Source organism: Seriola dumerili, unplaced genomic scaffold (genome assembly GCF_002260705.1).
Source record: "Seriola dumerili isolate Sdu_G_001 unplaced genomic scaffold, Sdu_1.0 BDQW01000478.1, whole genome shotgun sequence".
NCBI classification, from domain to species: domain Eukaryota; kingdom Metazoa; phylum Chordata; class Actinopteri; order Carangiformes; family Carangidae; genus Seriola; species Seriola dumerili.
Window position 1 is genome coordinate 848,095 of NW_019174733.1, and position 11,377 is coordinate 859,471.

An 11,377-nucleotide genomic window follows, 5' to 3' on the forward strand; every position below is an offset into this window, starting at 1 on the left:
CCGCTCTGCAGGTTCTCTTATTCCACTGCATCCCTATGAGATAGAGACTATTTTTTAGGGTGATCCTGAAATCAGAGAGCCGCTTACACGCTGCGGACTCTGAGAGGTGGTACAGGGTGAGACACGACATGGAAAGACAGGACACTGGTCCCTGAACACACAGCAGGGACCTTAAGGCTCGACAGATAGTCAGTAGACCAGCAGAAGTGGGAACCTGCTGACACACATACCGAAGGCAGCTTTCTCACAACAACAAAGAAGAACTAGGATTATATTAAAAACATGAGTTCTCAACAGTGCCACCACAACCATCCAGGTGAGAGGTGAGAAAGGTGGCATCAATCGTTCCTGTGGACTGTAGGTTCCAGAACGAGGCAGAACAATTACCCTCCAGTTACCGTTTCAATCTGATACTCAACTGGACATGTGATTTTAGGTCTGACACGTTACTAGGTTGAGATGGGGGCGCCTCTTACTTGGAGACCAGAGAACAACAGGACTCAGGACCCACTGGGACCGATAGGATCCGACGGTCTTGCAGCCTCGCCTTGTGGAGTCTGTTCTAAGCTCCAGGAGTTGGGGGGTGTGATTAGACGCGTGGGGTGGAGAAGATGGGAAGAGGGTTTGGTGGGGATTTGCTAGTCCAAGAGGGTGTAACGAAGGCGTCAAACAGTTGGAGAACAAGTGAGAGACCAAAACCTGCTGTTGGTTCTGTAACACGTCATGCCATCTGATTCCTGAATGTCGCCATGCACTGGGGAGGCATCATGTCTGCCGTTTGTCTTGTTGCTGTTCAGTGTAAACAAGCAGAGGCAGCATAATTACCGGATCTCTTAACGAGAACACAGTGGGGTTCTGACGCTGACCATCCAGTCACAGCTGTATCTGGTGTGGTGCTGTGTATAAGTTTAGTAGAGGAAGCAAAGCAGGACAGCAGGAAGTTCAGACTAGAGTTGTGTTAGCCTGGTGAGGCTCATGGCTTTCATTAACAAGACCTACTGAATGTAATTTCTCATACAAAGATTTGCGTGTTCCATCAAACGCCAAGTGTGCTTAGCTCACAGATGATTTTCACTCATCAGTCTGCCTAGCCCAGTTCGCTAGTGAAAACCACCCACACAACACACGCAGGCACCCTGCGAACCCGGCACGATAAACTAGGCAGGAACACACGACACCCATTGTGACTATACACAGATAATCTTCGGGTTCAGCGAGTACAATCATCTTTTGTGTCTAAATGACTGGAAGGAGGAAAAGGGAGGAAAAAGATGTGATTGGTGGAGATACAAAAATGGCCATCGCCTGCGTGTATCTGTGTTATGTTGTTACTAACCTTCACGTGAGGTTGAGCGCACGAGTCAGGTGCATCCTCGGCAACGCTGAATGACATCAGAGGAAGTTCCTTTCCTCAGGCGCTCCAAAGATTCACCACTCTCTGCTCACATCCTGCAGGAGCACCGAGCAAACGGTCCTAACTGTGGTGTGCCGTGCATGTGGTTGTCTCAGTGTATGTTCTTTTTTCAACAACCTCGTGCTGAAGGGGAAACTTCATATGTGCACTTGTGAAGGCCTTCAGTGTGAATATATTAAAGTAACGGAGCGCCCCAATTCATCTCTGGCATAAATCAGGTTCTCGCTAAGGAAACAATCACTGCAGATTCATGGAAACTGTCCATAATCTTGTTGAACAGATTGCTACAGAAAAAAGGGAAGAAAATGAATAAGTAATGTAATCATGAAATATGAGTAATCTAATACTATCTAATGTTTTTGGGAGTTTACATGGAGCTTTGCAATGTTAAATTCATCTGTTTACCTGTGGATTGCATCTGCAGGCAGGGTATGAGCTGTTTGTCCGTGGACGGTGAGAGTCTGCAGGAGTGACACATCAGCACGCAGTAGATGTAATCCCGCCGCGCATTCAGCAATAAGGCCAAAAGACCCGATGGTTTTGTGGTCAAGGTCCCTACCACCCCCACCACCCCCAGGGACCTGCCTGACTAACCTCCGTGGCTTCACAGCCACACTGCAGCTGAGGCATGAAGACACCAAAAAACCTACAGCTCCTGTGGAAGTGAATAAACTACAGGATTCACTCTGTAAGAGAAAATATGAGACAGGTGAGCTCTGGTCATAGTGGAGAGGAATGGATGCACAGAAGCATCAGCCCCGTTAAAGGCAGAGTTCTGACAAGAAGTGAGGAAATTTGTCAGAAACAAGAAACATGTTGGAGCGGGTTTTTAAGACTGATAACAGGTAGCTTATTTATCAGGATAAAGACTGGTTATAAATCACTTTTGCTATGATGAATGTAAGATACTGTGTTGCCTGTATGACTTTTGTAACATTCTTAGGTTTTTTAGCAAACATTTTACTGAACGCAATACATTGCACATTATCAATCAAAAGTAAGTAATTTAGTGTTTTCTAAAGGGTCTTTTATGATAAGATCGTGTGTTCATGAACTCCTCTTGGTTGAAATTGTGCCACTGTTTGACACGTGGTAACCTTGCCTTGCCTAACTCTGGGCACTCTGATGGTGAAGCCATTGGCTGCACTTTTCAGTTGGAGGATCTCAGTCCAGCAGCCCGTTCAGGCCGCCAAGAGGGAGATTACCACCAGCCTGCGTTATGAGATTTATAGATTTATACCACAGATTAAACCCCTGTTATTATGTCAAAACTGATAGTTTGGGTTTAGTGGATGTCTCTGGGGATTATTACAAATTGCTGCTCAGTAATTTTTGTCTGTTTTTTTCTGGCAGAAGTGCTTGTGCTCTGAGCAGTCTGCCACTTTAGAGGCTTAATACACCATGCTGTGGACTGAGCTTATGCAGACATGTGGAGGAGTTGGAAAACATGTCAATGAGAAATGCAGGACATGGAGGCCGTTGGCAACAGTTTGAATCAAAGTAGGCTAGAGGAATATGAGCTGGAAGATAAACTGGAATATAGTGTGCATAGTGCCTTACTTCTGCAGATGGCCAGTGGGGAAATATTGAACAAACTTGGTTTTAACAAAATGCCTAGAAATGCTCAAGGTGAACATGTTTCTATTCCAGGCATGCAATTAAAGTTAAAGATGAAATTGATGTGTCTATGCCTTTGAGATATTACGGAGTACTTCAGATGTGTGACTTTATTGCAATATATGCTCATTCAGTACAGCTTTTCTCACCATCAATTTACTTCAGGTTAAAAAAAGCAAAGTAAATCAACAGTCACTTTGAGGTGTGACAACTTGTTCTTTAAATTAAAAACACAGTCATTTGTACAAGAAATGTACACATAAAAATATACATTGACAACTACATACTTATGAATTAATGAAGACACGAGTAAAGCAAACATATAAAATGCACACAAAAGGATGAAAAAAATGCCACAAAAAAAAAAATGTGTTAACGTTGCTTTGGTCTAATCACAGTGGCTACATTTTCAATAGACACTTTGTTCTAAATAAAGACAATGTCACTCTGTTATACTATTTAGTGTTTTACATATTACACAGAAAAAATGTTTATGCGAACAGCAAAGAGAAGTGAGATGTGAGGGGAAAAAAAACAGAAGTCTGGGATGCACGCAGCACTTTTCAGTGAGGGAGTCAGTTTGATTTGCAGCACTGTGCTTGTTGTTAATCTGTACCTGTGCTGCATCCATGGTCAGTGAGTAACAGTCTAGTTCTGATGAATATGGTTGGATGAACCCAACTTGTCCATTCAAAAGTCCTTACCTGGGCTTTATGTTAACAATTTATGCACAGCGCAGACTTTTAATATATTCTGCCAATATCTCTTAAAACCACACTGAATGTGGTAACGTCAGGCAAAATCCAGACTGATCAATTTTCTGAGAGGAAAACATAACACTTTATTGGTTTGCATCAGCTCCGACCTCAACTTAATGAGGAAGTCACTCAAGAATCACCCGTCTCATGCATTTATAAAGGGATGACATGCACAAGACGCAATGATGAAGCATGGATCGGTGTGATTTTATGAATACTGATAATCAAATGAAATATCAATCAAAATGGAGAAACAACAGGTCAAAACTAAGCCCCAAATAAAAGCCCCCAACTGCTTAATCAGCTGCAAAAGTTTGGTCATCAGATAGTGTATGTTTGTGTCACACAGATTATATAATGTAAACAGGATTTTCATGCATTACAGTATAGGTGCACTCTGTCTATGCTGCTGCCTCCACTTTGTAATTGATCCATCATTTGAAATATTGGTATGTGATAGATAATAGATATATATATAGAAGTCTTATACTTTGTATATTAAACCCACACTTATACCAGTACTACAACAAAATATCTTCAGGTGCTATATATAAAAATATACAACATCTTGTCCATTATATAGATTTCCATTTAACTATTATTCCGAATGATATAGACTCTTTGTAAAAATAAAAGTTCTCAGCCCACTGCTCTTTCCATAGAGACCCGCCATGCCACTGTGAGAAAACAGAGCAACCCACAGCTGCAAAATGTTAAACATTCCTCCTCATGCGGTTTATATTTAGGGCTTTAACAGCCGACGCTGCTTCAGGACATCCAGTGCTGGAGCTACTGCATCTGCAAATTCCCATCTCACACTATCTAAGCCAGCTTCTTCTGAAATCTGATATAACAAAGACATGCAGACATGCCAGTCTCACTACCTGTATAGCAATCATGGAAGATTAATAGTCTAGGGGAGACTAGGAAGACTTAAAAGTGTTTATTTTGGCTTTGGGCTGCCAAAAAGCTAAATAAAGAACGCTAATGGGAAAGAAAGGGAACAAGTGGGAAAATATGCTGAATAAGCATGCTACAGCTCAAACTCCGGCTTAAATCTCCAAGTGCCCTGATGACCAAACTGAAAGAATATTGCTCCATTTTTAGTTGCCTGATACCGACTGCTGAGGTGATTTTCACTGTTAGACAAATAGTTGAGTAAGAAGGAGGAGAATCAGCAGCGTCTCGGTGATATCTCCATGCTACGCTCTGCTGCGAGTGCTACATAACTATAAAATGTAAATGTTTATTTCAGAGCTTGTGAATGAGTTCCGACACATTGATCAAGTGCAACAACGTGACTGTTGGTGGTCTAGAAAACATGACCGCGCAGTCACAATAAAGCATCTCCTTTGAACGTTTGGTTTCTGTGTCCTCGCGGTTGGGGTAATTAACAGAATAGGATGTCCACATGTAAGCAAACCAAGAGCCAAATGTCAAAACAAGTTTGTTTAAGTTTTGATGATTTGCTTCACAAGAAGAGCAGGGAAGTTGTGCAAAATAATAATCCAGTTTCCTTGGTGAGCAGGTTCATTCATTGCCAGTGACGACTATTTATACTGCATTTCTCTGGAGTGGTAACAGTCACAATACATTCCTTTTTCAAATACACACTGCTGAGGAAACACCTCCAAAACAAAACTATCCTTATCCTTTTTAGAAAATGCAATGAACCTCTGAGCAATATAAAATAAAAACAGTGGATGATGTAATATTTGGTGTTTATTTTCCCTTTAGCAGTTATTTGGAGAACAAGCGCTTGCTGTTTGTGTCGCCAATGAGCACAGTTTGGATGGGAGATGAGGTCATCATTAATAGCCAGCAGTTTGTGTGTTGATGTTAACGGGACAACTGTCATAACATGCATGCTGGTGGCCAGGCGTATAATCTCATGTGCTACCAAGAAAACTGTGACTGCGCTTTGACACGACTGCTGTGCGTAGTAGTAACATTTTTTGCTTTAAGTTCCCATCAATGTTCGATACCCTGATTGAACGTGGTCTAAGAAAGAAACACCTTTTTTTCAACTGCGTTTGCTCCCACAGAAGGAGAGAAGTCTTTGTGCTGGCTTTGTACTGGGGTACAACCCATTAAAAGCGCCACGGGTGGAAACCTCAATAAGGATTTATTGGAGAACACCTATTTAGCAGGAGTAAGACTTCACCATTGGAGATCTTTCGCGCCTTCTGACAGTGGACGAGTAGTGAGTGTTCACTCAGTGTCCAGGTAAGCCGTGATGAAGAGTTGATTGGGTTACATCATCAACAGAGTCTTTTGTGAGTGTGGTCCTGTGTGTTTCTGTGCATATATTACTGTAAGTGATAGTATTGTGTGTTTAGATCTCAGTGGCAGTGATTTCCTCAAAGTGGATGTCGTTGCTTGCGCACTGTGAACCTCATAATCCTCCATGTCCCTGTTCTCCAGCTCCAGACTCAGCTCCCTCATCACTCGTTCAAGATCCCGGTTGCGACGGTACATTTGGATGTAGTTCTGCTGCAGCTGTTTCTGGTAGCGAATTACTGGGTGAAGGGAAAAAAAACAGTACGTGATTAGGTAGGGAAGTTTGTGGATAGGTTTTATTGCTATACATTCACTGCTGATGAACAAAAATGACAGATGACGAAGACTTAAAAGTAAATTCACAGTGAGTGAATCTCTTTGTCCTTTTCACCCTTTTCCTTCTCCTCCTGCCAGATCCTCCTCTCATCCTCAAAACCGTACAGTTGCTCCTTCACTAAGTCTCCTCTCATACATGAGCTCAGCCTTGAGCCTGTCCACCTAAGCAAACAAGAAGAGAGGGAAATTTAGAAACTACAGTTGTTAAAAAGGTACTCATTAACAGCAAAAATGCCCCCGTGACTTGACTTATACTACTAATATAATTATTCAAATTATTAAAGTGATTGCATTATAAGCTACTAAGCAGTATTTTCAATTCGTATTAACAAGTTGGCGAGGGATGGCCATGCGTGCAGTTTTAATTCTGCAAAGCAATGATCAACACGACGAAAAGTTAATTCGCGTCACGTGGAGTAAAGAGAGAGTGGACAGGTTACTAAAATAAGTGCTATACGAGAGATCGGGATCATTAAGCATAGTAGAGGTTTTGGGTAACGTGGTATGCGACGGTACTTTGATGTATACTTTTTAGGAACGGAGAGTTTTCTTGGTTCAATAAATTCTGTGAACGGACAGCAGGGCCTGGTGCTGTCGATAGGTACACGGCTGTAGAAGCGGTTTGCCGGTACCAGCTAGCGAATAACCGCATGCCATGCTTGTCAGACGACTGGATAAAGTGTGGCAGTGTTAGCGCAACATAGAATAGTAAATTGTGTAGTGCTTCAACACGTCATGGTGATGCGGGATTCGGCTAGAATCGGTGCGATAGGCGATGCAGGAGATCTGTTAAGCCGAAGAAAATGGCGTGGCCGGCGATAATCAATGGGCTCTGCGTAGGAGATATAAAGGGTACCACCGTGGATATAAGGTTTCAACGGTGCCGAGACGATATGTGAGGAGTGACGTTCAGCGCGAACAAATGGTCGCAGAATCTCCTGTACAGGTAGTCCTATAACCTGAGCTTTATCGTATATGCATATTTACCTTGGGTGACCTTTTTGACAGCAGCACTCGTCTCACCTCGCCAGCAAACGCCCTCATTATTTCGAGTTCACGTACAGGGTTCTGGATCGACTGGAAGTCCTTGGGTCGAAGCAGGGGAAAGTCCAGGTAGAAGCTGGTAATTACTTCGATCTTAGGGTGGGAATACCACTCCAAGCATTTATTTAAGGAGATGTCAACAAAAAGCCGGGTACTTGACTAAGGTATGAGCGACAGAACTTAAAGAGAGTCCACCCACGAAACACACACAGAAAAACGGACAAGTGCTCCGGTCACCGGGGGGTCTATCCACCAGGCTAAAAGAAAAATCTTTCAATTTAATATCATATACGATTTATATAGGGTATACAGTGTATTGAAGCGAGCATAAAGAAAAGGGTTCAAGAGACTGTGCGAGACGAAGGGGGTGGTTAGAGGACTCACAGTTGAAATGTGGGAAAAACACATAATAGTTATAATAGAGCATCAGCCATGAAAAGATCAGTCAGAGAGAGACGAGATCATGTGTTATAGTAGCTGTCCTCTTAAAAGGAAGACACAACGTATATAAGAAGTGCTAAAATAATGATCATGTATATAGTAATCATAAAAGTGGTCAAAAAAATTCATACGGCTACACAGTGTAAAGCAACTGACATATACAGTCACCACAATTTACACTATACAGGTAATCCCAACAGGGTAAGCACGGGCATGATATATATATGTATATTAAATCACTATATTGTGATTGTATTAAGTCTTACGTCACCTGCAGAACCCCATGGCTGGAGCGTACTGTATGAGGTAGAGGGGCATCAAGAATGTCAAAAAACATGGATGACGAGTGCACACACTTCCGAAGCATGAAGATGAGAGTGACATCAGAGCACCGTGCAGCCGATTTACGGGGAACTCAGTGCTTCAGTCTGCCACCACACACCTTCCTCTATAGATGGGAAGACTACTTCTGAGTTAGGCATCTAATTCACTCGGTACTACAGGCACACCACCTCGAACCACCAACATTGACACAACCATATTTCAAGACAGCGATCACTAGCAAGAGCCCATAAAAACGTCATAGTAAAAAACGTAAGGCATAAAAAATGTCAGAAAAACTACCAGCGTATCACACACTGATGACACACAAACACAACACACCTCCATCCACTTCAACATGACGGACAGCATAAAGACACACGAGCTGTTCCATCACAACAAAACCTCATAAAATTGCCTCGAGCATCAGTCAGATAGATTGCTATACACACACACAACAGTCACAACAAAAATGTCATATTATCAACGAGCGTAATCACGTACAACACATCATCAAACACAAAGATTGCTCCACAGGAGCGTAATAAACAGTTTCCCGGCTATCAACATATCACTCAACAGAGAGCAGCGAAGAAGACACTATGATGAGCTGCGAACCTCAATCTCTCGTGGTGGGTCCTGACACCGGGCAGGTGCGCCACCAAGGAGTTTACCTTGTTGATAAGTTCTATATCACGTCTGTGTCCAGTTATCAGGCGTTCACACCTTAAAAGAACCTCTTCCTAACTTGGAATTCTACCCACGAAGGGAGAGCAAATCCAACCTGGGCCGAGCAGATTGTTTGAAATTACCTCACGAAAGCTTTGATTTTTTGGTTTCTTGGAGCACACGCACTATACCTAGCGTGCGTCTATCTTAAACAAACCTACACCACACGGGGAATATGTGTGAGGTGTTACTACCCAATTAGGAATCAACCCTCAAAACGTTCATAAAAATGCTTCCACTGTATAACATTAGAATTATAGACAGTTACGTAGTCATTCTATATAAATATATCCAACACACATAAACTAAAAAAAAAGGTGTAGTATAGCACCAATAGCTGGATGGTAAAGCGTATATGTATAGCTAGCGCATAACAGATGGTCCTGATTAATGTCCAACATCACTACAAATAAAAAGAAGGCTCCAGACCTCCTAAACGGATGAAAAATGCTTCAGCGAGATAGAGGATCATAAATAACGTTATATTAGAAAATAAGTGTAAGGGCCCTGAAACATCGATAATAAAGATGTGCGCCATTGTGTATAGTAGGCAAATGAACAATGTCCAAAACATTATACTATCAGAAGTTCACTTTGTGGAGCCTCAAAACATTGTCTAAGAACATCGATATAGTAAGGAAAAGAGAAACGAACGTCCAGAGAGAAAGACACTCATTTAAGATTAATACAGGTGTGTATATAGAATTTGTCGAAAATGTCATTAGTATAGCATGAGTGAGTGTGCATAAAAACTGCGTCAACAAAGCTGACAGTACAGGCGAGAGTCCAATGGACAGAGATGAGCTCAAACCAAGCCATATACCTTCTACACTTCACACGTGACAAGCCCGAACCGAATAAAAAAGGCTCTCCCTACCTATTGGTGCCACCCTACCATAAAATGCCTCAGCAATAAGTGATGTATAAATGTCAAAAAAATGTTCACAGTTAATAAGTAAGACTATAATAAAAGTGCTCACAGAGAGAATATATACACAGGAGAGTTCCATGGCGATGCACCTAGGAGTTTCTCGGGATAAGACTATCCCGACAGGGGACTGTTGTTTCACTTTTTCAAGTTGAATTCTAGGAGCCACTCTAAATATATTATAATGAGTACCTATATGAGCCACCCCATAAATCAACTCCAAAATGTCAAAAAAGTGTCATTGGTATAGTAAAGGCAAATCAAAAAATGTACAAAAAAAAAAAGAGAGAGAGAAAAAAAAGAAAATATAAAAGAGAGAAGAAAAAACATAGTATAAGTAAGAACAAGAAATTGCCATATCAGTCCACTACTAGGCCACCGCACCAGTGTAGAAAAAAAAAAAAAAAAAAAATAGTATAGTAGAGTATAGTAAGACATAAAATGCCATAAAGTCCACTACAGGCCACCCCATAAAAATGCTTCAGCGTAGTGAGACATAAAAACGTCATAGTATAGTAAGGCCTAAAACATCAAAAAATGTCACAGTATAGTAAGGCATAAAATGTCAAAAAACATTATACTATACTTAGGCCTAAAACATCAAAAAACATCATAGTAAGAAATAAAAACGTCAAAAAACACCATATTATAATAAGGTGTAAAAATTTCAAAAATGTCACAGTATAGTAAGGCATAAAATGTCAAAAAACGTTATACTATACTTAGGCCTAAAACATCAAAAAACATCATAGTAAGAAATAAAAACGTCAAAAAACACCATATTATAATAAGGTGTAAAAATTTCAAAAATGTCACAGTATAGTAAGGCATAAAATGTCAAAAAACGTTATACTATACTTAGGCCTAAAACATCAAAAAACATCATAGTAAGAAATAAAAACGTCAAAAAACACCATATTATAATAAGGTGTAAAAATTTCAAAAATGTCACAGTATAGTAAGGCATAAAATGTCAAAAAACGTTATACTATACTTAGGCCTAAAACATCAAAAAACATCATAGTAAGAAATAAAAACGTCAAAAAACACCATATTATAATAAGGTGTAAAAATTTCAAAAATGTCACAGTATAGTAAGGCATAAAATGTCAAAAAACGTTATACTATACTTAGGCCTAAAACATCAAAAAACATCATAGTAAGAAATAAAAACGTCAAAAAACACCATATTATAATAAGGTGTAAAAATTTCAAAAATGTCACAGTATAGTAAGGCATAAAATGTCAAAAAACGTTATACTATACTTAGGCCTAAAACATCAAAAAACATCATAGTAAGAAATAAAAACATCAAACAACACCATATTATAATAAGGTGTAAAAATTTAAAAAATGTCATAGTATAGTAAGGCATAAAAATGTCAAAAACTACACAGCGAGATCCATGGAATGAGCTCAAACCAACAACCTTCTCACTTCAACGTGACAGCCCTAACCGCTGTACTACAGGCCACCCCATAAAATGCCTCAGCATAGTGATGTATAAAA

General features: G+C 40.5%; 1 protein-coding gene across 1 annotated transcript in view; it reads right to left on the reverse strand.

Annotated features, from left to right (window-relative positions):
• Window positions 1–11,377, reverse strand: part of LOC111235255 (leucine zipper putative tumor suppressor 2 homolog) — a 35,505-nt gene that overhangs the window by 5,506 nt on the left and 18,622 nt on the right. The window lies entirely within an intron of this gene.